Genomic DNA, 23,558 nt, shown 5'->3' with positions numbered 1-23,558 from the left:
TCCTTGGGGTTCTTCGGCTCCGGCCACTTCTGGATGGCAGTGACCTTCTCCGGGTCTGGTGCTACCACTTCTGGACTGGCAATATGCCCCAGGTACTGTACCTTTCTCTTGAGCAGGTGGCACTTTGAGGGCTTCAGCTTCATCCCATACCGGGACAGTAACTCAAATACCTCCGCCAGGTGCTTCAAGTGGTCCTCATACATCTTGGAGTACACTATCACGTCATCCAGGTATAGTAGCACAGTCTCGAAGTTGCGGTGTGCCAGGCAGCACTCCATCAATCTCTGGAATGTTCCGGGGGCATTGCAGAGTCCAAAAGGCATACTGTTGAACTCGCGGAGTCCCATCGGGGTGGTGAAGGCCGTCTTCTCCCGATCCTCCTCAGACACAGCTACTTGCCAGTACCCACTAGTGAGGTCAAGGGTGGAAAAGTAATTTGCAGACTTTAAGGCAGCCAGGGATTCCTCAATACAAGGTAAAGGGTATGCATCTTTATGTGTAATGCGATTTACTTGTCTGTAATCTACACACATTCTCATGCTTCCATCCTTTATCCTGACTAGCACTAGGGGAGCTGCCCAGGGACTACAACTATCCCTTACTACCCCTGCCTTCTTCATGTCGTGCAACATCTCCTTTGCTTTCTGGTAGTGTGCTGGTGGTATAGGCCTGTAACGTTCTTTGATGGGTGGATGGTCACCTGTGGGGATATGGTGTTGTACCACTTTAATCCTCCCAAAGTCAAGTGGGTGCTTGCTGAATACCTGCGCGTATTCCTGAACCACCCGGTGTACCCCCTGTTTCTGGTGGGCAGGAGTGGTGTCTGTCCCAACATGGAGCTGTTTACACCAATCCTCCACCTGGGTTGCTGGGTCATTATCCTCCACTTCGTCTGGTGAGGTTAAGGACTCCGCCGTGTGAATGGAGTTGTTATTTACAGCATTTAACTTGGCAACAGTAGCATAGCGTGGTAACCTGACCTCATCTTCTCCATAGTTGAGAAGACGGACGGGCACACTCCCATTGCGTACATCCACTACCCCTCTGGCAGTTAAGAGTGTAGGTCTGTGCTCTGAGCTAAGGGGTTCTACTACCACCTGGTAGCTCTGTCCTTTAAGACTAGTGTTGAGCGAACATGCTCGACACTGCTCGGTACTCGCCCGAGCATCACGCTACTCGGGATGTTCGGCGAGCACCGAGCATTTCCGGGTTACTCGGGCGGGAGCTCGAGTCTCCGCCCTGCTTTTTTGGCGCTATTTACTGAGCCAATGAACATGCAGGGATTGCCAGCCAGTCACTGTAATGCCGCAGCCATGTTGGTTGTGGGCATTACAGTGATTAACTGGCCGCACAGCGTCGCCTTGAGTATTTAAAACCGGGCGCCGCCATCTTAGACACAGTCGCTCTGGATTAGACAGTGTAGGGACAGCGCTGCTGATTTAGGGAGAGATATAAACTGCAAAATAGTTAGTGTAGGGTCTGTAAAGGCTGCCAGAACAAACAAACAGTCCTTTTCAGGACTAATATCCATCCCAGATACCAGGCAGGCAGGCTGTATAGGAGGCACAGTGGTTATACCAGCAAATGCTGCATTACAGTCCTGTGTGCTCCTGTTGCTGAAATTGCTGGACTTAGCACCAGGTGTCGGAGGCCAGGAAAAATCCTTTTTTTTCATCTAAATCCTTCTTTTTTTTTCTTCCTTCACACTGTACAAATACCCGTCTTATTAACCTTTTGGTGTGTACCCCCCCCCCCAAAAAAAAGGGTGTCTCTGATTTTTCAGACACAAATATAACTGTTGAAAATAGTCTGGTGTAGGCTAGAGAAACAGAAGTGTTGTTTTGCACTTCCGCGGTTCAAACCTCTGTATTATCCATTTTGGGCCATTTGTATCTAAAAAAAAAAACAGTTTGAGTGTGTCGCTCACTGTTCAGCCGCAAATCTATATATTTAAAAAAGTCTGGTATACCCCAGTAAACAATAACTGTGGTTTTGCCATCCCACGGTAAAAAATCTCTATTATTCAGGTTTTGGTATATTTTCAGTAAAGAAAAACAGTAGTGTCTCCTGACTGTTGTGACACAAAAATATATCTGTTGAAAATAGTCTAGTGTAGGCCCGACATCCCAGTGTGGTTTCGCAGTTCCACGGGTCAAATCGCTGTATTATCCAGTTTTGGGCCTTTGGTATCTAAAAAAAAAAGCAGTTTGAGTGTGTCGCTCACTGTTCAGCCGCAAATATCTCTATTTAAAAAAGTGTGGTATACCCCAGTAAACAATAACTGTGGTTTTGCCATCCCACGGTAAAAAATCTCTATTATTCAGGTTTTGGTATATTTTCCGTAAAGAAAAAGGGTAGTGTCTCCTGACTGTTGTGACACAAAAATATATCTGTTGAAAATAGTCTTGTGTAGGCCTGACATCCCAGTGTGGTTTCGCAGTACCATGGGTCAAATCGCTGTACTATCCAGTTTTGGGCCTTTGATATCTAAAAAAAAAGCAGTTTGAGTGTGTCGCTCACTGTTCAGCCGCAAATATCTATATTTAAAAAAGTGTGGTATACCCCAGTAAACAATAACTGTGGTTTTGCCATCCCACGGTAAAAAATCTCTATTATTCAGCTTTTGGTAGTTTTTTCCGTAAAGAAAAACAGGAGTGTCTCCTGACTGTTGTGACACAAAAATATATCTGTTGAAAATAGTCTTGTGTAGGCCCGACATCCCAGTGTGGTTTCGCAGTTCCACGGGTCAAATCGCTGTACTATCCAGTTTTGGGCCTTTGGTATCTAAAAAAAATAGCAGATTGAGTGTGTCGCTCACTGTTCAGCCGCAAAAATCTCTATTTAAAAAGGTGTGGTATACCCCAGTAAGCAATAACTGTGGTTTTGCCATCCCACGGTAAAAAATCTCTATTATTCAGCTTTTGGTAGTTTTTTCCGTAAAGAAAAACAGTAGTGTCTCCTGACTGCTGTGACACAAAAATATATCTGTTGAAAATAGTCTAGTGTAGGCCCGACATCTCAGTGTGGTTTCGCAGTTCCACGGGTCAAATCGCTGTACTATCCAGTTTTGGGCCTTTGGTATCTAAAAAAAAAGCAGTTTTAGTGTGTCGCTCACTGTTCAGCCGCAAATATCTATATTTAAAAAAGTGTGGTATACCCCAGTAAACAATAACTGTGGTTTTGCCATCCCACGGTAAAAAATCTCTATTATTCAGCTTTTGGTAGTTTTTTCCGTAAAGAAAGACAGTAGTGTCTCCTGACTGTTGTGACACAAATATATATCTGTTGAAAATAGTCTTGTGTAGGCCCGACATCGCAGTGTGGTTTCGCAGTTCCATGGGTCAAATCGCTGTACTATCCAGTTTTGGGCCTTTGGTATCTAAAAAAAAGCAGTTTGAGTGTGTTGCTCACTGTTCAGCCACAAATATCTCTATTTAAAAAAGTGTGGTATACCCCAGTAAACAATAACTGTGGTTTTGCCATCCCATGGTAAAAAATCTCTATTATTCAGGTTTTGGTATATTTTCCGTAAAGAAAAACAGTAGTGTCTCCTGACTGTTGTGACACAAAAATATATCTGTTGAAAATAGTCTTGTGTAGGCCCGACATCCCAGTGTGGTTTCTCAGTTCCACGGGTCAAATCGCTGTACTATCCAGTTTTGGGCCTTTGGTATCTAAAAAAAAGCAGTTTGAGTGTGTTGCTCACTGTTCAGCCGCAAATATCTCTATTTAAAAAAGTGTGGTATACCCCAGTAAACAATAACTGTGGTTTTGCCATCCCATGGTAAAAAATCTCTATTATTCAGGTTTTGGTATATTTTCCGTAAAGAAAAACAGTAGTGTCTCCTGACTGTTGTGACACAAAAATATATCTGTTGAAAAGAGTCTTGTGTAGGCCCGAGATCCCAGTGTGGTTTCTCAGTTCCACGGGTCAAATTGCTGTACTATCCAGTTTTGGGCCTTTGGTATCTAAAAAAAAAAGCAGTTTGAGTGTGTTGCTCACTGTTCAGCCGCAAATATCTCTATTTAAAAAAAGTGTGGTATACCCCAGTAAACAATAACTTTGGTTTTGCCATCCCATGGTAAAAAATCTCTATTATTATGGTTTTGGTATATTTTCCGTAAAGAAAAACAGTAGTGTCTCCTGACTGTTGTGACACAAAAATATATCTGTTGAAAATAGTCTTGTGTAGGCCCGACATCCCAGTGTGGTTTCTCAGTTCCACGGGTCAAATCGCTGTACTATCCAGTCTTGGGCCTTTGGTATCTAAAAAAAAGCAGTTTGAGTGCATCACTCATTGTTCAGCCGCAAATATCTCTATTTAAAAAAGTGTGGAATACCCCAGTAAACAATAACTGTGGTTTTCCTCTTCCACGGTTCTAATCTACTCTTTATTACCCTTTTTCCATTGGTAGTGCAAGTGTAAGCTATTTTACTTCATTTACAATGGGCAAGGCGCGTGGCAAGGGACGTGGAAGTGGAGGTTCTGGTGATGGTTCGTGCAGAGGACGGGGCCGCGGCCAAGGTGAAAATGTGCCACAACCAACAGCCACATCTTCTCGCTCCCACTTCTTGACCAAATTACTAGGGAAGCACAGAACAACACCAGTATTGAGAACTGATCAGTGTGAACAGGTTATTAATTGGATAGCAGACAATACTTCCAGTTACCTGGGCACCACCACCTCCGGTCTGTCTCCCACACGGTCAACTCTTAGCAGCCGTGAGTCTCGACCGCATACTCCTCCTCACCCTGATGCTCCTTCCTCCCACCATGCCGAGTGTCGTCAGACAGCAAGTGATCCCACACTTGGACACTCTGAAGAGCTATTCACTGGTCCATTTCCATATTTGGGCCCCTCGCCTGATACGCTTGAAGTGGTGGAAGAGGAGATCCCATGTTGCGATGCCCAAATATTTGAACAGCCACGGCCACAGGAAGTCGACGTTGGCAATCTGTCACAAGAGGTGGACGATGACGAGACACAATTGCCAGGAAGTGAGGAGGAGGATCGTGGTGCGCAAGTAGAAGAGGAGGAGGTGGTGGATGATCTAGTAACTGACCCAACGTGGAAGGAGGACATGCAGAGTGAGGCCAGTAGCACACAGGGGGAGGGAGGCAGAGTACCCCAACAGGCAGGAAGAAGCAGTGTGGTGGCCGCAGACAGAAGGCAGGCAACCGTTCCCCGTAACACCAACACGAGGGACGTTGCCAGTACAAGCGGTAGGTCTTCCAGAGTCTAGAATTTTTTTAAAGACTCTGCTGATAACCCCAAAAAGGCCATATGTTCCACCTGCCATGCCAGCATCAGCAGGGGTGACAAAACTACCAGCCTGACCACCACCAGCATGATCAGGCACATGGCAGCAAAGCACCCGACTTTGTGGGGCGAAACCCAGGGTCCACGACCAGTGTCACCGGGTTTCACCACTGCTTCATCCACTGTTGTGCATGCAATAGAACCCCCTGTTGTGTGTGCAAGGCAATCCCCTGTCCATACTGCATGTAAATATGCCCCCTCCTCTCAGTCTTCACTTGTTATGGCAGTTTCTCAAGAAACAGCATCAACGTCCACGTCCACGTCCCACCGCAGCGTTCAATTGTCCATATCCCAGACCTTTGAGTGAAAGGGGAAATTCGCAGCTAACGCCCCACAGGCCACATTCCTAAATTCGCACATTTCACGACTGTTTGCGTTGGAAATGCTGCCTTTTAGGCTGGTGGAGACTGAATCCTTCTGCAATCTTATGGCGGTGGCCGTCCCTCGGTACTTGGTCCCCAGCCGACACTATTTTGCCCGGTGTGCCATCCCCGCACTACACAAGCAGGTGTCCCAAAGCATCTGCCGTGCCCTCAACAACGCAGTTATTGGGAGAGTCCACCTGATAAAGGACACGTGGACAAGTGCTTGTGGCAAGGGACGGTACATCTCTCTGACGGCACACTGGGTAAACATAGTGGAATCCGGGACCCAGTCGGACCTTGGGACGGAACACATCCTCCCTACACCGAGGATTGCGGGCCCTATGTCAGTCAGAGTTGCCCCCACAGTGTACAGCTCCTGAGCATCATCCTCCTCCTCCTCCTCATGTTCAGCCTCCATCTCAGATATCACCACATCAGTTACAAGCTGGAAGCATTGCAGTACTGCCTCCGCCAAGCGGCAACAGGCTGTGCTGAAACTCATAAGCTTAGGTGATAAACCTCACACTGCTTGTGAGTTGTGGACAGCTGTGAAAGAGCAGGCAGATCTGTGACTGAGACCGCTGAACCTACATCCCCGCATGGTCGTGTGTGACAATGGCCGCAACCTGGTGGCGGCTCTGAGGCGAGGTGAGATCACACACGTACCATGCCTGGCTCATGTGCTTAACCTCGTGGTTCAGCGGTTTCTTAAATCGCACCCCGAGTTGCCAGATCTGCTCGTGAAAGTACGCCGCCATTAAGCTCATTTTCACAAGTCGACTACAGCTTCCACCGCCCTTGCTGTGTTGCACCAGCGTTTGCAGCTTCCGGCACACCGACTAGTGTGTGATGTCCCCGCACGTTGGAACTCTACCCTCCACATGTTGCAAAGCATTTGTGAGCAGAAGAGAGCAGTTGTGGAGTACCAGCTGCAACAAGGCCATCGATATTCAGGTCAGACTCCACACATAAGACCTCAGGAGTGGACCTGGATATCTGACATATGTACCATCCTGACAAACTTTGAGGAGGCCACCAAGATGGTGAGTGGCGATGACGCCATCATTAGTGTCAGCATCCCACTTGTCTGTCTTTTGCAACGCTCTCTGCAGAGAATTAAAGAGGAGGCATTGCAGCCAGATTATGATGAGATGGATCAAGAAGCCGTAGCGGGCGATTATACACAGCCCAGCCTCATCTCATCCCAATGTGCATTGGGGTACAATGAGGGAGAGGAGTAGGAGGAGGAGGAGGAGGAAGAACAGGAGCTGCTATCATGCATTGTAGACGGTAGTACCTGTACAAGTGTCATACCATCTGTTCAGCGTGGGTGGCCTTAGGACAGGGGGGAGGAGGAAGAGGAGGAGGAGAGCATGGTCAGTCATCATCTTGGTGAGGACACGGAAATCTTGCCCGTTATCAGTCTGGCACGCATGGCTGACTTTATGTTACGCTGCCTTAACCGTGACCCTCGCGTTGTCAAAATGTTGGGTGACAGTCATTACTGGTTGGTGACACTTGTAGACCCCCGCTACAAGGAGAACTTTCACTCTCTTATTCCTGAGGTGGAGAGGCCTACAAAAATGGGGCAGTACCAGAAGGCCCTTGCTGCAGAACTCTTAAAAAAATTCCCATCTGAACACACGAGCGGAAGAGGTCACAGTTCGTTGCCCAACCAAGGCATACAGGCGAGAGAGATGCAACTCCAATCCAGCAGAGGCAGGGGAACACTGTCAACATTCTGGGACAGTTTTCTGACACCCGCCCAGCTTACAGGCCCTGAGGCGCGGGGTACTCTCACAAGGAGTGGAAAGTTTCAAAAGATGGTGAGGGAGTACCTTGCTGACCGTACCAGCATCCTCCGTGATTCCTCTGTGCCTTTTAATTATTGGGTATCCAAGCTGGACACTTGGAATGAACTCGCTCTGTGCGCCTTGGAGGTCCTGGCCTGCCCTGCCGCTAGCGTGTTATCGGAGCGTGTTTTTAGTGCCGCTGGGGGAATTATAACTGATAAGCGCACTCGCCTGTCAACTGACAATGCTGACAAGCCGACCCTTATCAAAATGAACAAGGGCTGGATTGGGCCAGACTTCTCATCACCACCAAATTACAGCAGAGTAACATAAAGTCAAATCCACTGTGTTATTTCGGGAGGTGTATTCACATGCACCCCTTCACACCCACACATGGGTATACGCTTCCTCGTTTCGGCTGTTTTATCTTCTTCTCTTTATCCTCAGCCTCCACCACCACTATACCACCAGGGTGCCAGCATTGCAAGTTCCTCCGTCCTTATTTTTGGCAGCTTTTGCTTGCAAGGCATAAGCAAATACTATGGGACACCCACTCCCCAGTAATGGGACTTATGTTTCTAATATGCTGTACTGCATGGCTCTTGTAAGGGGCATTGCAAGTTGCTCCGTCCTAATTTTTGGCAGCTTTTGCTTGGAAAGCATAAGCAAATACTATTGGAGACCCACTCCCCAATAATGGGACTTATGTTTGTAATATGCTGTACTGCATGGCTCTTGTAAGGGGCATTGCAAGTTGCTCCGTCCTAATTTTTGGCAGCTTTTGCTTGCAAGGCATAAGCAAATACTATGGGACACCCACTCCCCAATAATGGGACCTATATTTGTAATATGCTGTACTGCATGGCTCTTGTAAGGGGCATTGCAAGTTGCTCCGTCCTAATTTTTGGCAGCTTTTGCTTGCAAGGCATAAGCAAATACTATGGGACACCCACTCCCCAAAAATGGGAGTTATGTTTGTAATATGCTGTACTGCATGGCTCTTGTAAGGGGCATTGCAAGATGCTCCATCCTAATTTTTGGCAGCTTTTGCTTGGAAAGCATAAGCAAATACTATGGGAGACCCACTCCCCAATAATGGGACTTATGTTTGTAATATGCTGTACTGCATGGCTCTTGTAAGGGGCATTGCAAGTTGCTCCGTCCTAATTTTTGGCAGCTTTTGCTTGGAAAGCATAAGCAAATACTATGGGAGACACACTCCACAATAATGGGACTTATGTTTGTAATATGCTGTACTGCATGGCTCTTGTAACGGGCATTGCAAGTTGCTCCTTCCTAATATTTGGCAGCTTTTGCTTGCAAGGCATAAGCAAATACTATGGGACACCCACTCCCCAATAATGGGACTTATGTTTGTAATATGCTGTACTGCATGGCTCTTGTAAGGGGCATTGCAAGTTGCTCCGTCCTAATTTTTGGCAGCTTTTGCTTGGAAAGCATAAGCAAATACTATGGGAGACACACTCCACAATAATGGGACTTATGTTTGTAATATGCTGTACTGCATAGCTCTTGTAACGGGCATTGCAAGATGCTCCATCCTAATTTTTGGCAGCTTTTGCTTGGAAAGCATAAGAAATACTATGGGACACCCACTCCCCAATAATGGGACTTATTTTTGTAATATGCTGTACTGCATGGCTCTTGTAAGGGGCATTGCAAGTTGCTCCGTCCTAATTTTTGGCAGCTTTTGCTTGGAAAGCATAAGCAAATACTATGGGAGACACACTCCACAATAATGGGACTTATGTTTGTAATATGCTGTACTGCATGGCTCTTGTAACGGGCATTGCAAGTTGCTCCTTCCTAATATTTGGCAGCTTTTGCTTGCAAGGCATAAGCAAATACTATGGGACACCCACTCCCCAATAATGGGACTTATGTTTGTAATATGCTGTACTGCATGGCTCTTGTAAGGGGCATTGCAAGTTGCTCCGTCCTAATTTTTGGCAGCTTTTGCTTGGAAAGCATAAGCAAATACTATGGGACACCCACTCCCCAATAATGGGACTTATGTTTGTAATATACTGTACTGCATGGCTCTTGTAAGGGGCATTGCAAGTTGCTCCGTCCTAATTTTTGGCAGCTTTTGCTTGCAAGGCATAAGCAAATACTATGGGAGACCCACTCCCCAATAATGGGACTTATGTTTGTAATATGCTGTACTGCATGTGACGCGCCCCCTGGGCCGTGTGTACACGTGTGTGGGATACCCGGTGCCGGGTCTCTGGGGTCTGTAGTCTCCGTGGCGGTGACCCGGTCCCGTGGCTCAGGCTGGTCAAACCAGTGGCAGTCTTTCTTAGGTTTTGAGGTTAATTGTCCGACTGCGCCACCCGTGGATTGCGGTCAGGGAGTACCACCGCTGCGAGGCAGACCGCTGAGGCTGGTGTTGTGTGCGCAGCAGAGAATGGGATAACTCCCCACGGGAGGAGTATAGCCTCAGGGCAGTGAGTGTGGATGATGGGGGTAATGGTGCACGAGCGCAGCAGGAACGACTCAGAGTCTTTGCACTGCAGTTCAGGGTCTTTACTGATGATTATAAGGTAGACCCTCCCGGGAGTACTGGCTAGCATAAGAGGCCTGGTCAGTCTGTGAGCAAGCAGGAGTTACCCTGGCCAGGTGGAGTTGTAGGCCTCCCCGTCTGTCTGCACTCTTCCTGGCTACCTTGCTCTAAGCGGGTAGAAGTAGCCCACGTCCCTGAGTGTACCGTGTAGTGCTCACCCGTATGGCTCGTGACTTGGGGCCTTCTGTTAGCCTCCGCTCCACGACGGCGGTGCTGGTCCGTCCCTTGCTTGTGACTGAGCCTCCGGGCTTCTATGGCCAGAGGACCTGAAATCCCCTGTCGGCTGGTTTCTGCTGCTGAATATATAAGTCCTCACAGCCTCGGACTCCTGTGTCCGGTTCCTATTGTCTTCTGCCAGGGCGAGCTCTGCTCAGCTTCCAGCCCCTGGTCTTTAGCTCCTAGCTCCTACAGAGCTCCTTGCTGTTACTTTCCCTTGCTCTCCCTCTGACTCTGACTGTTCTCTGACTCACTCAACCCAGCCCCAGATCCAGTTTATAAGGGCTGAATTCTCCTCTCCCAGGACTGGGGCAGGAGGATGTTGCATGATTAAGGGATCCTGACCAGGAAACCTCCCACTTGCTCTCCGACGTAATATCTCTATTACTGTGTTGACCAGACCCCTGGGGTGCCACACATGGCTCTTGTAAGGGGCATTGCAGTTCCTCATAATTTTTGGAAAGCCTTCCATTCACTGCTTAGGCCAACAGTGCACAGGAGACCCAGTTGCTATAAATGGAAAAAAAGGTTTAGTTAACGCCCTCTGACCTCCATGTCATTTCCAAGGGGCATTGGAGTGCCTCGAAATTTTTGGTAGGCATTGCACTCACTGTATGCCCTATAACTGTGTAGCCGAACCGCTCCTTTTGTTACAGAAACATATCCTACAAAACATATCTGGTTGACTTGCCTGATATTGATGTGAATGGTCCCTGTTCCTCCTGCTCTTTCTCCTTTGCCACTACCTCATCCATCATTTATCACCTGAAGCTTTGTTTTAACGGGAGTCATAGAACTTGGATAGTAGCAGGAAAACATCCAGCAATCCTTGGAGGAGGTAGGATATGCGCCAAAACGCTGACCACCTCAGGCCTAGCCGCTACTACATACATCCGCTTGCATTACAACAAAACAAAGCAGATGCTAACTTCTATCATCCTCATCATGCTCCTCACCTTGGCACTCTCAACTCCCCTGATGGAGAAGCCAGGGCCCACCGGAGGAGTCTGATAGTCCGGTGGGCTCGGCCAATGCTGCCCTAAAGCAGGCCAGGCTAAGAAAAGAGTGGGAAAGGATACCGGGACAAATAGGGGTGGCTGGGGACCGAGTATGGACACCCGGCCACCCCCTGGAGGCTGGGGAGCAAGCGGGGACACCCGGCCACCAGGCGGCTGGGGACTGAGTATGGATACCAGGCCGCCGACACAACCATGGCGTGGTGGCCAGATTCCGCCTCCACATGCCTAAAAGGCCCAATTTAAAGTGCAAGCAAGCAAGCAGTATGGTATTGCAGCCTGGGGGTGGGTGGGTAGCATGCTGCATACTTGCGCTTGCATTGCAAGGAATGGGAGAGGTACAATTGAACACTGCCCTGGGACAAGGACTTGAATGGGGATATTTGCAAGTCTGCAACGACAGGTGCAAGGTGGGAGGCATCTTCGCATGTACCATGAACAGGGGTTTGGCATGCACACACTACAGCGGAATAGGCTCTCCTTTCCACTAAATGCACTGGGGAGGGCACAGGTAATGTTTTGGTATACGCGCTTAATCTTATGTATAACGCACACCAGGACAAATAGGGGCGGCTGGAGACTGAGTATGGATACCTCGCTGCCGAAGCAGCCATGAGGTAGTGGCCAGCTTCGGCCTCCTCCAAACTAAAAGGCCCCATTTCAAGTGCAAGCTAGCAGTATGGAATTGCAGTCTGGGGGTGGGTGGCAGGCTGCACACTTACACTTGCATTAAAAGAAAACATAGCAGATGCTAACTTCTGTCATCATCATCATGCTCCTCACCTTGGCACTCTCAACTCCACCGATGGAGAAGTCAGGGCCCACCGGAGGAGTCTGGTTCTCTGGTGGGCTCGTCCAATGCTGCCTAAAGCAGGCCGGGCTAAGAAAAGTGTGTGGGGGGATGTTCCAAGGAGAAATAGGGGCGGCTGGGGACCGTTTATGGACACCCGGCTGCCCCCAGGCGGCTGGGGACCGTGTGTGGACACCCGGCCGCCGGGCAGCTGGGGACCGAGTATGGACACCCGGCCGCTGGGCGGCTGGGGAATGAGTATGGATTCCAGGCCGCCAACACGGCGTGGTGGCCAGATGACGTGGTGGCCAGATTCCGCCTCCACATGCCTTAAAGGCCCAATTTCAAGTTCAAGCAAGCAAGCAGTATGGTATTGCAGCCTGGGGGTGAGTGGGTGGCAGGCTGCATACTTGCACTTGTAATGCAAGGAATGGGGGAGGTACAATTGAACACTGCCCTGGGACTAGAACTTGCATGGGGATAGTTGCAAGTCTGCATCTTCTGATGCGGCAAGGATCACTTATGATGGGCACACTTTTAGACAGTGACCAGGGAGTCAGAGATGCTTCCAGGGGTCTTCCCCATGCTGTTCCCATGTCTTTTCAGCACTTTATGCATGTGTCACACAGCACATGGCCAGATAAGGTTGTAAAATGTTAAAATGACATTTCCCGGTTAATGCATTTGTCATAGTTGAAAGCAATACAAAAGTGCAAAAACGCATAAAAAATGCTACTTGTGAACATAACCGAAGGTGTGGAGGAGTATTTTTGTTTTTGGTCATTTATTTTAACTTATACACAAGTCTTTTCCCTGGAAAGGATGTTCCTTAACATATTTCACAGGAAAAAAGTTTCACTTTCGTTTTTGAACGTTTTATTGTGAGCCCGTAAAAGTGGCTTAATACCTCTGACCACGTTGTTGACAGCAGTGACCTGGGGGTCAGAAATGCTTATTGGGGCGATCCCCATGCTGTCCCAATGTCATTTGAGCACTGTCACTATCGTTTTGGCCACTTGTTAGGCTTTTAAAAGACTGCCGAGGGTGCCACCGCAAAAATGCTCGAGTCTCCCATAGACTAACATTGGGCTCGTTGCTCGGGTCGAGCACACGAGTATCACGGCGAGCTGGGCCCGAGCTTCGAGCACCCGAGCATTTTAGTGCTCGCTCAACACTATTTAAGACCTATTGATGCTCTACACCAGATAAGCATTTCACTCATTGGGTGGATCACAATGGGTATGGGGTCTGTTACCCGCACATTAACAATCTCACCACCGGATAGCTTTACTTGCTGCTGGTACATCAGGGCTCGGCTCTCCTTCTGGATCGCTCTTCTCTGCCCCGGTCTAGCGGCGTTAGCGAGCTGTTGGAGCAAAAACACCACTTCCTCCAAACAGTTACCAACAATGTTAGTGCCTAGTACCCTATTCTGTCCTGAGTCATCAGAGACAGTCTCTGCTACAATGAGTCCCTGGTCATTCAGCTCCACTCTCCCCACCTTTACCATTACATCCTTAACCCCGACTTGGTTAAGAGGGAGGCCGTTAGAGGCATATACTGAAAAATCTGGGTTTGGGGTTTGGAGACTGTCCATGGATCAGTATCTCTTGCAAAGGACATCAGGCATAATTGTTATCTGAGATCCAGTGTCCAGAAGGGCAGGTATCGCAATGCCATCCAGGATTACGGACAGGAAAGGACTTCCTCCCACGTACCTGCTATGCCAGTCTGAGGGGCCTGCTGAGTCTATTCCTGGGTGTTGGCCCTCAGACCCAGGGTTTTCTCATTTAAAGGACAGCTCTTGATGCTGTGTCCTGACTTGTGGCAGCGGTGGCAGACAGGGTCCCTCGGTGGACGGCGTTGGTCGCTGGTCCTCCCTAGGGGTGGCATTGTCCTCTTCCTCCTTCTCATCCAGGGGATATCCTCAGGGCTGTCGGCTAGCAGGATCCTTCCCTCCTCCTCGGGCTCCGTCCTCGGCTGCAAGGCACTCAGCACAGTGGTCAGGGTTTGCTCAACTGACGCACTTCAGAGCGCAGGCTGTCCAGCTCACTAGGGGACGTTGCTTGCACCTTGGCTTCAGCAGCCACTGGGGAAAAGGTGGACGCTGCAAGCACTGGAGTGGCCCCACCCTGGTAACATTGGATAGCAGTTGTTTCCAGGGGCTGCAGTCCTTTTATAGCCATGTCCTTAAGGGTGTCAAAAGTGGCATCTGGATGAACCAGGGACCACCAATGCACAGTCCTGCTGTCCTCTTGGGACCTCAGTCCCGGGATAAACTGTTCTTTCAGCATTTTATTTTCATCATTGATGCTGGTTGGACTAACCTGTTTCAGAGCCCGCAGGGCCCCTTGTAAACGCCAGGCATAGTCCCGAACACTGTCCACCGGTTGCTGAGAGCAGTTGTAGAACCTCATCCAGAGGTCTGTCTAAGTACGATTCTCAAAGACAGTCTGTAACTTTTTAAAGATGGCGGACACTGACTCCTGGTCTGCGGCAGACCAGGTTTCTACTTCTCGTTCCGCAGCACCAGTCAATTGTCCTAATACAACAGCGGCTCTTTCAACAGAAAAAATATTTCACCAGCTCACCTGAGTCTAAGCGTTCTGGGGCACGGAGCACGAGGAACCACTTCGAAGCCCATGCAGGAGAAAAAAGGAAGAAGAAGCTTCAGCCGCAGATAAATTCCAAACATAGTAGTCTTTATTAAATTAAGATACAGATGCCATGGCACATGTCCATAAAAGCAACGCGTTTTGAACACGAATGGTGTGTTCTTTATCCAAGCTACATATAAATGGCACATAACCAGTATATATATATATATATATATATATATATATATATATATAAACAAACCAATAAAAACACAACAAGCAAATCACGTGACAGCTTAAAAACAACCAATGCTATAGGATGATGTCTGAATTGCGATAATTAAAACACACATGTTTCTCTTAGCCATACATCAGGGAAACAATTATCTTAAATACATGGAACAAGAAGTACAAAATAATTTAATGATAATAAAAAAGAAGTTCTCGTCGCATGTTAAGCCCATCTGGGTGGCAAGTGTTAAGGAAGTACATCCAAAACGCCACTCGGTCCAAGAGATGTCTTCGATTGTCACCACCTCTTGGATTAAGTATTAGACATTCAATTCCATATGCCTGGAAAGAAGAGGTATTTCTGTTGTGGGCTTGTATGAAATGTCTGGAAGCGTGAGATATATTTCGGTTAGTAACATTAATATTGTCTCTGGTATGTTCTGCAATGCGTTTTTTTAATTTGCGCACTGTTGATCCAACATATAATTTATTACAACTTGTACATTCTATTACATATACTAAATGATCACTGTTACAGTTAATGAATTGTTTTATGTCATGCTGTTGAGTTTTTTCTGTATTAAAAAACTCTTTGGTAACTTTGGCATAACGACACATACCGCAGCGATTTTGCCCACATCTAAAGAAACCTTTACAATTAAGCCATGTGTGGCGTTGTCTTTTCGGTTTCTGGAAACTAGGAGATAACAAGTTACCTAGAGTCTGAGCTCGTTTGGCCACTACTCTGCACCCTGATTTTAATATGGTAGCTAATATGTTATCATCATGTAAAATAGGTAAGTATTTCAAGATTATATGTTTTATCTGAAAAAATTGAGGGCTGAATTTTAAAGAAATAATTGGCTTATTGTTTTGATGATTGATGGTGACATCAAAACAATAAGCCAATTACGGTAGGGCTATGGGTATGACAGGGGTTACAGGCCCTGCTGGTGGAGCGGCAGCTTCGGCCAGCTCGGCGTCGATTATCAGAGCCGGTAACCGGTACTCCGGCGTTGATCTTCTCTTCGGACATTCTGGCGCCCCCCTAGCAAACCGTGGCCTACCTTCCTTTCTTTTCTTCCGGTAGGCCGCAGCTCCTTAGGTGACAGTCTTCTTCAGGACCTTGCGTCGCTTGCGTCCTACGTCAGAGCGTTCACCGGGACTCCTTCCAGGACCTGGCGCTTCCTGGTTTGACGTCGAGGCGTGGGCGTGTCCGGGGCTTCGCGCACTTTTGCAGGTACGCCTCTCAGTTTCCCGCGGTTACGCCCTTCTTCCCGCTCGGCGGCCCAACAATGGCGGCAATCTTCGCCACAGTTTAATACACAGTTTTTGATTAAAGGCGCACAGTACCCGTGGCAACGGGCTTAACACTCCGTCATTGCAGCGGTCACGGAATCCTGTTCATGACGCCAGGAAAGAGATGACGTGCCCACGGGATGGGGATGACTCGGTGCCCGGGCCTTGTTGCCTGGTCTTGGGGATGTCGCGGTGGCCGGCTCCCGGGCCCGTACCATGGGCCTCTCTTTAAAAGGTTGGAAAATTATATAGAACTTCGTGACGCCACCTGTGGTGTCTGGTGAGGATCACCAGCGCTGCGGTAGCCCACTGAGGCCGGTGTTAAGGCAGTTTGCGTGGTATAGCTCCCCACAGGTGGAGCTAGGCCTCAGGGCAGCAGGGATGTAAGGATGTAGGACAGATGGGACCCAGTCGGGTCAGAGCAAGAACAGGGACAGACACGATAGTCACTTCAGTACCTTTTACTGATGGTATTCAAGGCACAATCCGGAGCACTGTAGGGTGAAGGGTGCATATCAGGGTTCTCCCCAGTGAGCGGGTGTAGGGCCTCCTGTTTCTTGCCTTTGTGTAGTAAGTTTCTGACCTGACTGGAGCTAGGCCTAACTTTGTCTCTGTCCTGCACCGGCTGACTTTGTGGTAGGGCCTTCTCTTGGAGTACACACTCCCAGCTTGCGGGGCCTCCGTGACTCCTAGCTCTGTTATGTATCAGCTCTTGGGTGATCCTGGGAGTTGAAGTCTTCCAGGGGTCTCCGGTTGTCTGTACAGGGGGATATACGGCCCTGTAGACGCGGACCCGTTGTTTGGTATATGTTTTCTGGGGTGATCTTGTACAGCTCCTCTGCCCCCAATGCTACTCACTCCTCTAGCCTTCGACCTGCTGCCCTCACTAGGCTATACACTCTAGCAGCAGCTTGCCGTGCTTCACCGCTCTTATGGCGTCGGCACACCTTGGGCTCACTAACCTGAGCTCTCTCTGGACTGAGCTCCACTCTGTATTCGGACCTGTACTTGCTGAACTCTCCAGAGGAACTACTAACTTCCTAGCTCCACCTTCCCTTTTTATATCCCTAACGTGCTCCCTCTGGTGGTCTGAGGTGGAAGGTCCAGGTGTGTGTATGCTGTGAGGGCCTCTTGTGGAGGAATCCGTTCATGCACCCCTCTAGGATCTGTGGCACTCATACGCCGCTGGGGCGCCACAGTGGCTGGGGACCGAGTACCGAGGGACGGTCGCCCCCCTCAGGTTGCGGAAAGCTTCCGTCTCCACGAGCCTAAAAGGCAACATTTTGAGTGCAAGTATTCGCGAAATGTGTGGCCTGTTGCGTATTTACGCTTGCAATCCAAGGACTGGGGTAGGGACAACTGAAGGCTGCGCTGGGTCAAGGACGTGGATGGTGGTAGTTGAGAGTGTGTAATGACAGGTGCAGGGAGGGAGGCATCTTGACATGAGCCATGGACAGCGGATTGGCGTGCACGCACAACAGCGAAGCAAGCAGTGGTGTCACCCTCAGACACTGTTGCTGGACCCTGGGGTTCGACCCACTTAATCGGGTGCTTTGCTGCCAAATGCCTGATCATGCTGATGGTGGTCAGGTTGCTAGTTTTGCTACCCCTGCTGATACTGGCCTGGCAGGTGGTGCAAATTGCCCTTTTGGGTTATCTGCAGAGTCTTTAAAAAATAACCAGATTCGGGAAGACCTAACAGTTGTACTGGCAACTTCTGTCGTGTTGGCGTTAAAAGGAACGCTTTCCCGCCTTGTGTCTGCGGCCACCACACTGCTTGTTCTTGCTTGTTGTGGTGCTATGCCCCCCTCCCCCTGTGTGCTGCTGTACTCGCTCTGTATGTCTCCCTGTCAGGTTGGGTCAGTTACTATATCATCCACCTCTTTGCATTCCACTTCCGCACCCTGGTCCTCCTCCTTGCTTTCTGGCAATTGTGTCTCATCATCACCATCATCCACCTCTTGTGACAGTAATGTTACTTTCCCACCATTGCCTTCGTGTGACCGTGGCTTCTCCAATATTTGGGCATCACTACACGCGTTCTCCTTTTGACTCGCTTGAAGCTGGCCGGGCGAGAGTCCCGAATCTACAAATGGAAAAGTGAACAGCACTTCTGAGTGTCCAAGTGTGGGATCAGTTGTCTCCGGGCACTCGGCGTGGTGGGAGGAAGGAGGATCAGGGTGAGGAATATGCGGTCCAGACTCACGGCTACTGAGACTTGACCGTGTGGAAGACAGGTTGATGGTAGTGGTGGCTAAGTGACTGGAAGCATTATCTACTATCCAACCAATAACCTTTTGACACTGCTCTGTGTTCAATAGTGGTGTTCTGCGGTCCCCTATTAATTGGGACGGGAAGCTCAAGCGACAAGATGTGGGTGTTTGTTGTGGCACAATTTCAGCTTGCCCACGGCCACGTCCTCGGCCTCTGCATGCACCATCACCATCACGTCCACTTCCCTGTCCCTTGCCATGTACCTTGCTTATTGTTAAAGGAGGACAATATTTTCCATGTTCAGAAGAAATTGCTGATTTTGGAACACAGTTACAGGTGATACGTCTGACAGAGAACCACAGTTTTAAATAGCAGGCCTGTAATTTGCTAATACTATCCTTCACAGACACCTAGTGTGAATAGCTTGACCGACACACTGCAATGGAATGAAAATGGAAGAAATGTCAGATTTTGGAAAACTCTTCAGTGTTATGTCTGACAGAGAACCACGGTTTTAAATAGCAGGCTTGTAATTTGCTAATACTATCCTTCACAGACACATAGTGTGAATAGCTTGACCGACACACTGCAACAGAATGGAAAAGGAGGCCAACATTTTCCACCTTCAGTTTAAATTTCTGGATTTTTATCGCTGAAATATGGAACAGATCTGGCTTTATTCTGCAGTGAGAAAAAGCAAATGGATGAGAAAAATGGTATACTCTGGATTGCTTTTTAAGCAAATAACCAGGATTAAGATAAAAAAAAAATTCCCTGGCCCCTCATATTTGGGGCTATGTCTACTAATATCTGTAAGAACAGCAGCAACAGGATTGTTCAATGGACCCTCTTGCACTATATGCACTGCAGTCTGCCACATACACTGCCTGCCTGCCTAATTCGTGCTCTCACCACTGAATATATGCAGCTGGATTAGTCCTCAGAAGGACTGTTAGTTCAGTTGTATATACAGTACAGACCAAAAGTTTGGACACACCTTCTCATTTAAAGATTTTTCAGTATTTTCATGACTATGAAAATTGTACATTCACACTGAAGGCATCAAAACTATGAATTAATACATGTGGAATTATATACTTAACAAAAAAGTGTGAAACAACTGAAAATATATCTTATATTCTAGGATCTTCAAAGTAGCCACTTTTTGCTTTGATGACTGCTTTGCACACGCTTGGTATTCTCTTGATGAGCTTCAAGAGGTAGTCACCGGAAATAGTCTTCCAACAATCTTGAAGGAGTTCCCAGAGATGCTTAGCACTTGTTGGCCCTTTTGCCTTCACTCTGCGGTCCAGCTCACCCTAAACCATCTCGATTGTGTTCAGGTCTGGTGACTGTGGAGGCCAGGTCATCTGGCGTAGCACCCCATCACTCGCCCTCTTGGTCAAATAGCCCTTACACAGCCTGGAGGTGTGTTTGGGGTCATTGTCCTGTTGAAAAATAAATGATGGTCCAACTAAACGCAAACCGGATGGAATAGCATGCCGCTGCAAGATGCTGTGGTAGCCATGCTGGTTCAGTATGCCTTCAATTTTGAATAAATCCCCAACAGTGTCACCAGCAAAGCACCCCCACACCATCACACCTCCTCCTCCATGCTTCACGGTGGGAACCAAGCATGTAGAGTCCATCCGTTCACCTTTTCTGCATTGCACAAAGACACGGTGGTTGGAACCAAAGATCTCAAATTTGGACTCATCAGACCAAAGCACAGATTTCCACTGGTTTAATGTTCATTCCTTGTGTTCTTTAGCCCAAACAAGTCTCTTCTGCTTTTTGCCTGTCCTTATCAGTGATTTCCTAGCAGCTATTTTACCATGAAGGCCTGCTGCACAAAGTCTCCTTTTAACAGTTGTTGTAGAGATGTGTCTGCTGCTAGAACTCTGTGTGGCATTGACCTGGTCTCTAATGTTATCTGCTGTTCACCTGCGATTTCTGAGGCTGGTGACTCGGATAAACTTATCCTCAGAAGCAGAGGTGACTCTTGGTCTTCCTTTTCTTGGGCGGTCCTCATGTGAGCTAGTTTCTTTGTAGCGCTTGATGGTTTTTGCAACTGCACTTGGGGACACTTTCAAAGTTTTCCCAATTTTTCGCACTGACTGACCTTCATTTCTTAAAGTAATGATGGCCACTCGTTTTCCTTTACTTAGCTGCTTTTTTCTTGCCATAATACAAATTCTAACAGTCTATTCAGTAGGACTATCAGCTGTGTATTCACCAGACTTCTGCACAACACAACTGATGGTCCCAACCCCATTTATAAGGCAAGAAATCCCACTTATTAAACTTGACAGGGCACACCTGTAAAGTGAAAACCATTTCTGGCGACTACTTCTTGAAGGTCATCAAGAGAATGCCAAGAGTGTGCAAAGCAGTCATCAGAGCAAAAGGTGGCTACTTTGAAGAACCTAGAATATAAGACATATTTTCAGTTGTTTCACACTTTTTTGTTAAGTATATAATTCCACATGTGTTAATTCATAATTTTGATGCCTTCAGTGTGAAAGTACATTTTTATAGTCATGAAAATGCAGAAAAATCTTTAAATGAGAAGGTGTGTCCAAACTTTTGGTCTGTACTGTATATATATATATATATATATATATGTTGTGGAATACCTATACTAACTATGAAGAAGCAATTCTCTCCCTGATGCAGCAACAGCTCTCCCTACTCTGCCTGGTTCCGGAGTAGACTGTGACTAACATGGCGGCGCCAGATCTTATATACACCTGATGATGCTGTGCAAACAGCCAATCACTGTCATGCCCACAACCAACATGGCTACGGCATTACAGTGTATGACAGGCAGTCCCTGCATGTTCATTGGCTCTCTAAAGAGCGCCAAACATGCATGGAGGGGACCCGAGTTCCTGCCCGAGCAACCCGGAAATAGTCGCCGAGTGCTGAGCTTGTCGAGTACAGTGATGCTCGGGCGAGTACTGAGCAGTGGCGAGCATGCTCGCTCATCACTAGTTGCTATATAATATACTGCAGCAAACTGAAAGTCTGATGAATAGAGAGACAGACAGACAAATAGATGATAGATACACAACAGTCCAAATAAACTTGCGAGGAGTTTCTCTCATTGAGTTATTTTTATTAGCACATTTCTGTATTATCAAGCAATTACCATATTTTAAAAATTGCAAACAATTCTCACAATAGCAATTGCTTAAGGTAAATATTTGCTGGACTCAAGGATATAAATAGCTTGCAATAAATATTGTTAATGAAAAAAGACCATATTTTTATAACAAGCTTCCATAAAACGTTAACTGAAGCTTAACTCACAACAGGATTCATTTCAAATATTAAAGTAGAAAGCAGCAAGGCTTGTAACTATGACATTTTTATATGTGCGAAACATTAGATATTAGATTTTTTCTGTTCCCCGACAAAAAGCAACAGAACACAGTATTATCATAGTTACAAACAATGGCTCTTTTGTAGTCTATCACTTCTAATTGTACATACAGCTTTTTGTACATTTATCTCCACACATGTTGCCATACAGACTGGAATCTCCATTGATTATTTAGAGTTTATGCTGTGACCCGCAGTTTTTCATGTGATCCTGGATTCCCTGCTATTTATAGATTAAGCCTCATGAGCTTTATGTAGTTGTCAATGGTGATAATAAATCAGAATAAAATAGTTTTAGTTCCATTTAAAGACTTCCATCTGCAAGTCTTCCTTAAAACTAAAACTGTTTTATTTTATGTAAATGTTGGTAACCTTATAACTACCACTAAAAAACGGGTTGTCTGGTCTTCTGATAAAAGTCTGCAATCACTCTATGTGACTTCAGTCTTTTGAATCCTCATAGCATGTGGCACTTATACTGCCAGGATTCACCTGTATTGCCAGTGAGAGCAGGCGGTCCCGTTTTGTTTAGACATGCTCGGCTTCTCTCAGTTCACTTGGGCTGAGAAAAGCTAAGCACACCTCATCGGCATGTGACTAGAAGTATGAAATTTCATACTTGCGGTCACTTGACCACCCACTCTCACCAGGAATACAGGTGAATCCTGACAGTGTGTCCATTGCATGATGTCAGGATTTATAAGTCTGCAGTCACAAAGAGTAACTGCAGCTTTATATCAGAAGGTCAGACAATCCTTCTAAGCATTACCTACCACTAGTCTGGGGCTGCTTTCGAGTATATTTTTTTCTAAATCTAAGCTAACATCAAAAGTATACAGAACACTCCCTAATTGCAAAAGTCGGGCCCAAACTTTCTGGTTGTTCCAGCATTCAGAGGAGAATCCCACAGCCTCTGCAAGAGTTCTCTCAATGAAAGCATAAGATCTCATGCATTATCAGACATACACAAAGTCCTATGTAAATGGAGCAGTAGTGAAAAGATGCAACCACTAGTGACTGGAGATTTTCTAATCTTTTGAAATTCAAATTTTACAGGTTCAGTGATTTCTCCAAAATCTAAAACTATGGTGAATTTATTAGCCATAAATCACAGGTTCTCCAGTTGTCCATCCAAGATGTGTATAATACTTTGAGGTCTATTAGAACTGTAACCCTTTCAAGCTCTTTAGCATAAACACAGCCATAGTAATGTCAATGTGACTTCAACATAGAAACAGATGGTAACCTGCTAGTAACTTAAAGTACATTTTAATAGCACAGCGCAGTGGCAGACTTTTCTTGTTTTTTTATATAAAAAAAATGTCAGAAAATCATCCCATTTATTCATTTGTGATCATGCAGATGTTTTTGTGCAGAACACTGACTCAAATGGGTCCTCAAACATCAGTAGTTTCCCATTCTGTTATCTGTGTGACAGCGCCGATCACAGCGCAGCGGGATCACACTGTCAGATGTTAGCGTGATTCTGCAGCTGTGAAAGTGACCCAGGGTAAAAAGCTTACCACGGGTCACAGGCGCCAGCTGATGAGGCTACTTCTCCCATCAGCCGGTGTCTGCTGTCACTGTTAACAGCGAGTGCAAGCGTTGCTGATGAGAGTAGTCTCTCATCAGCCAGTGCCTGTGTTGAAAGTAAAAAAAAATAATTAAAATTAATAAATAATTATTTAAATAAAAATAAAAAAACACATTATACTCACCTACATTGAATCCCCCATGCCCTTGTCCC

The sequence above is a fragment of the Phyllobates terribilis genome, unplaced genomic scaffold (genome assembly GCF_046119375.1).
Source record: "Phyllobates terribilis strain yellow unplaced genomic scaffold, ASM4611937v1 Scaffold_1__5_contigs__length_1240528914, whole genome shotgun sequence".
Taxonomy (NCBI): domain Eukaryota; kingdom Metazoa; phylum Chordata; class Amphibia; order Anura; family Dendrobatidae; genus Phyllobates; species Phyllobates terribilis.
This window is presented reverse-complemented; position numbering follows the sequence as displayed.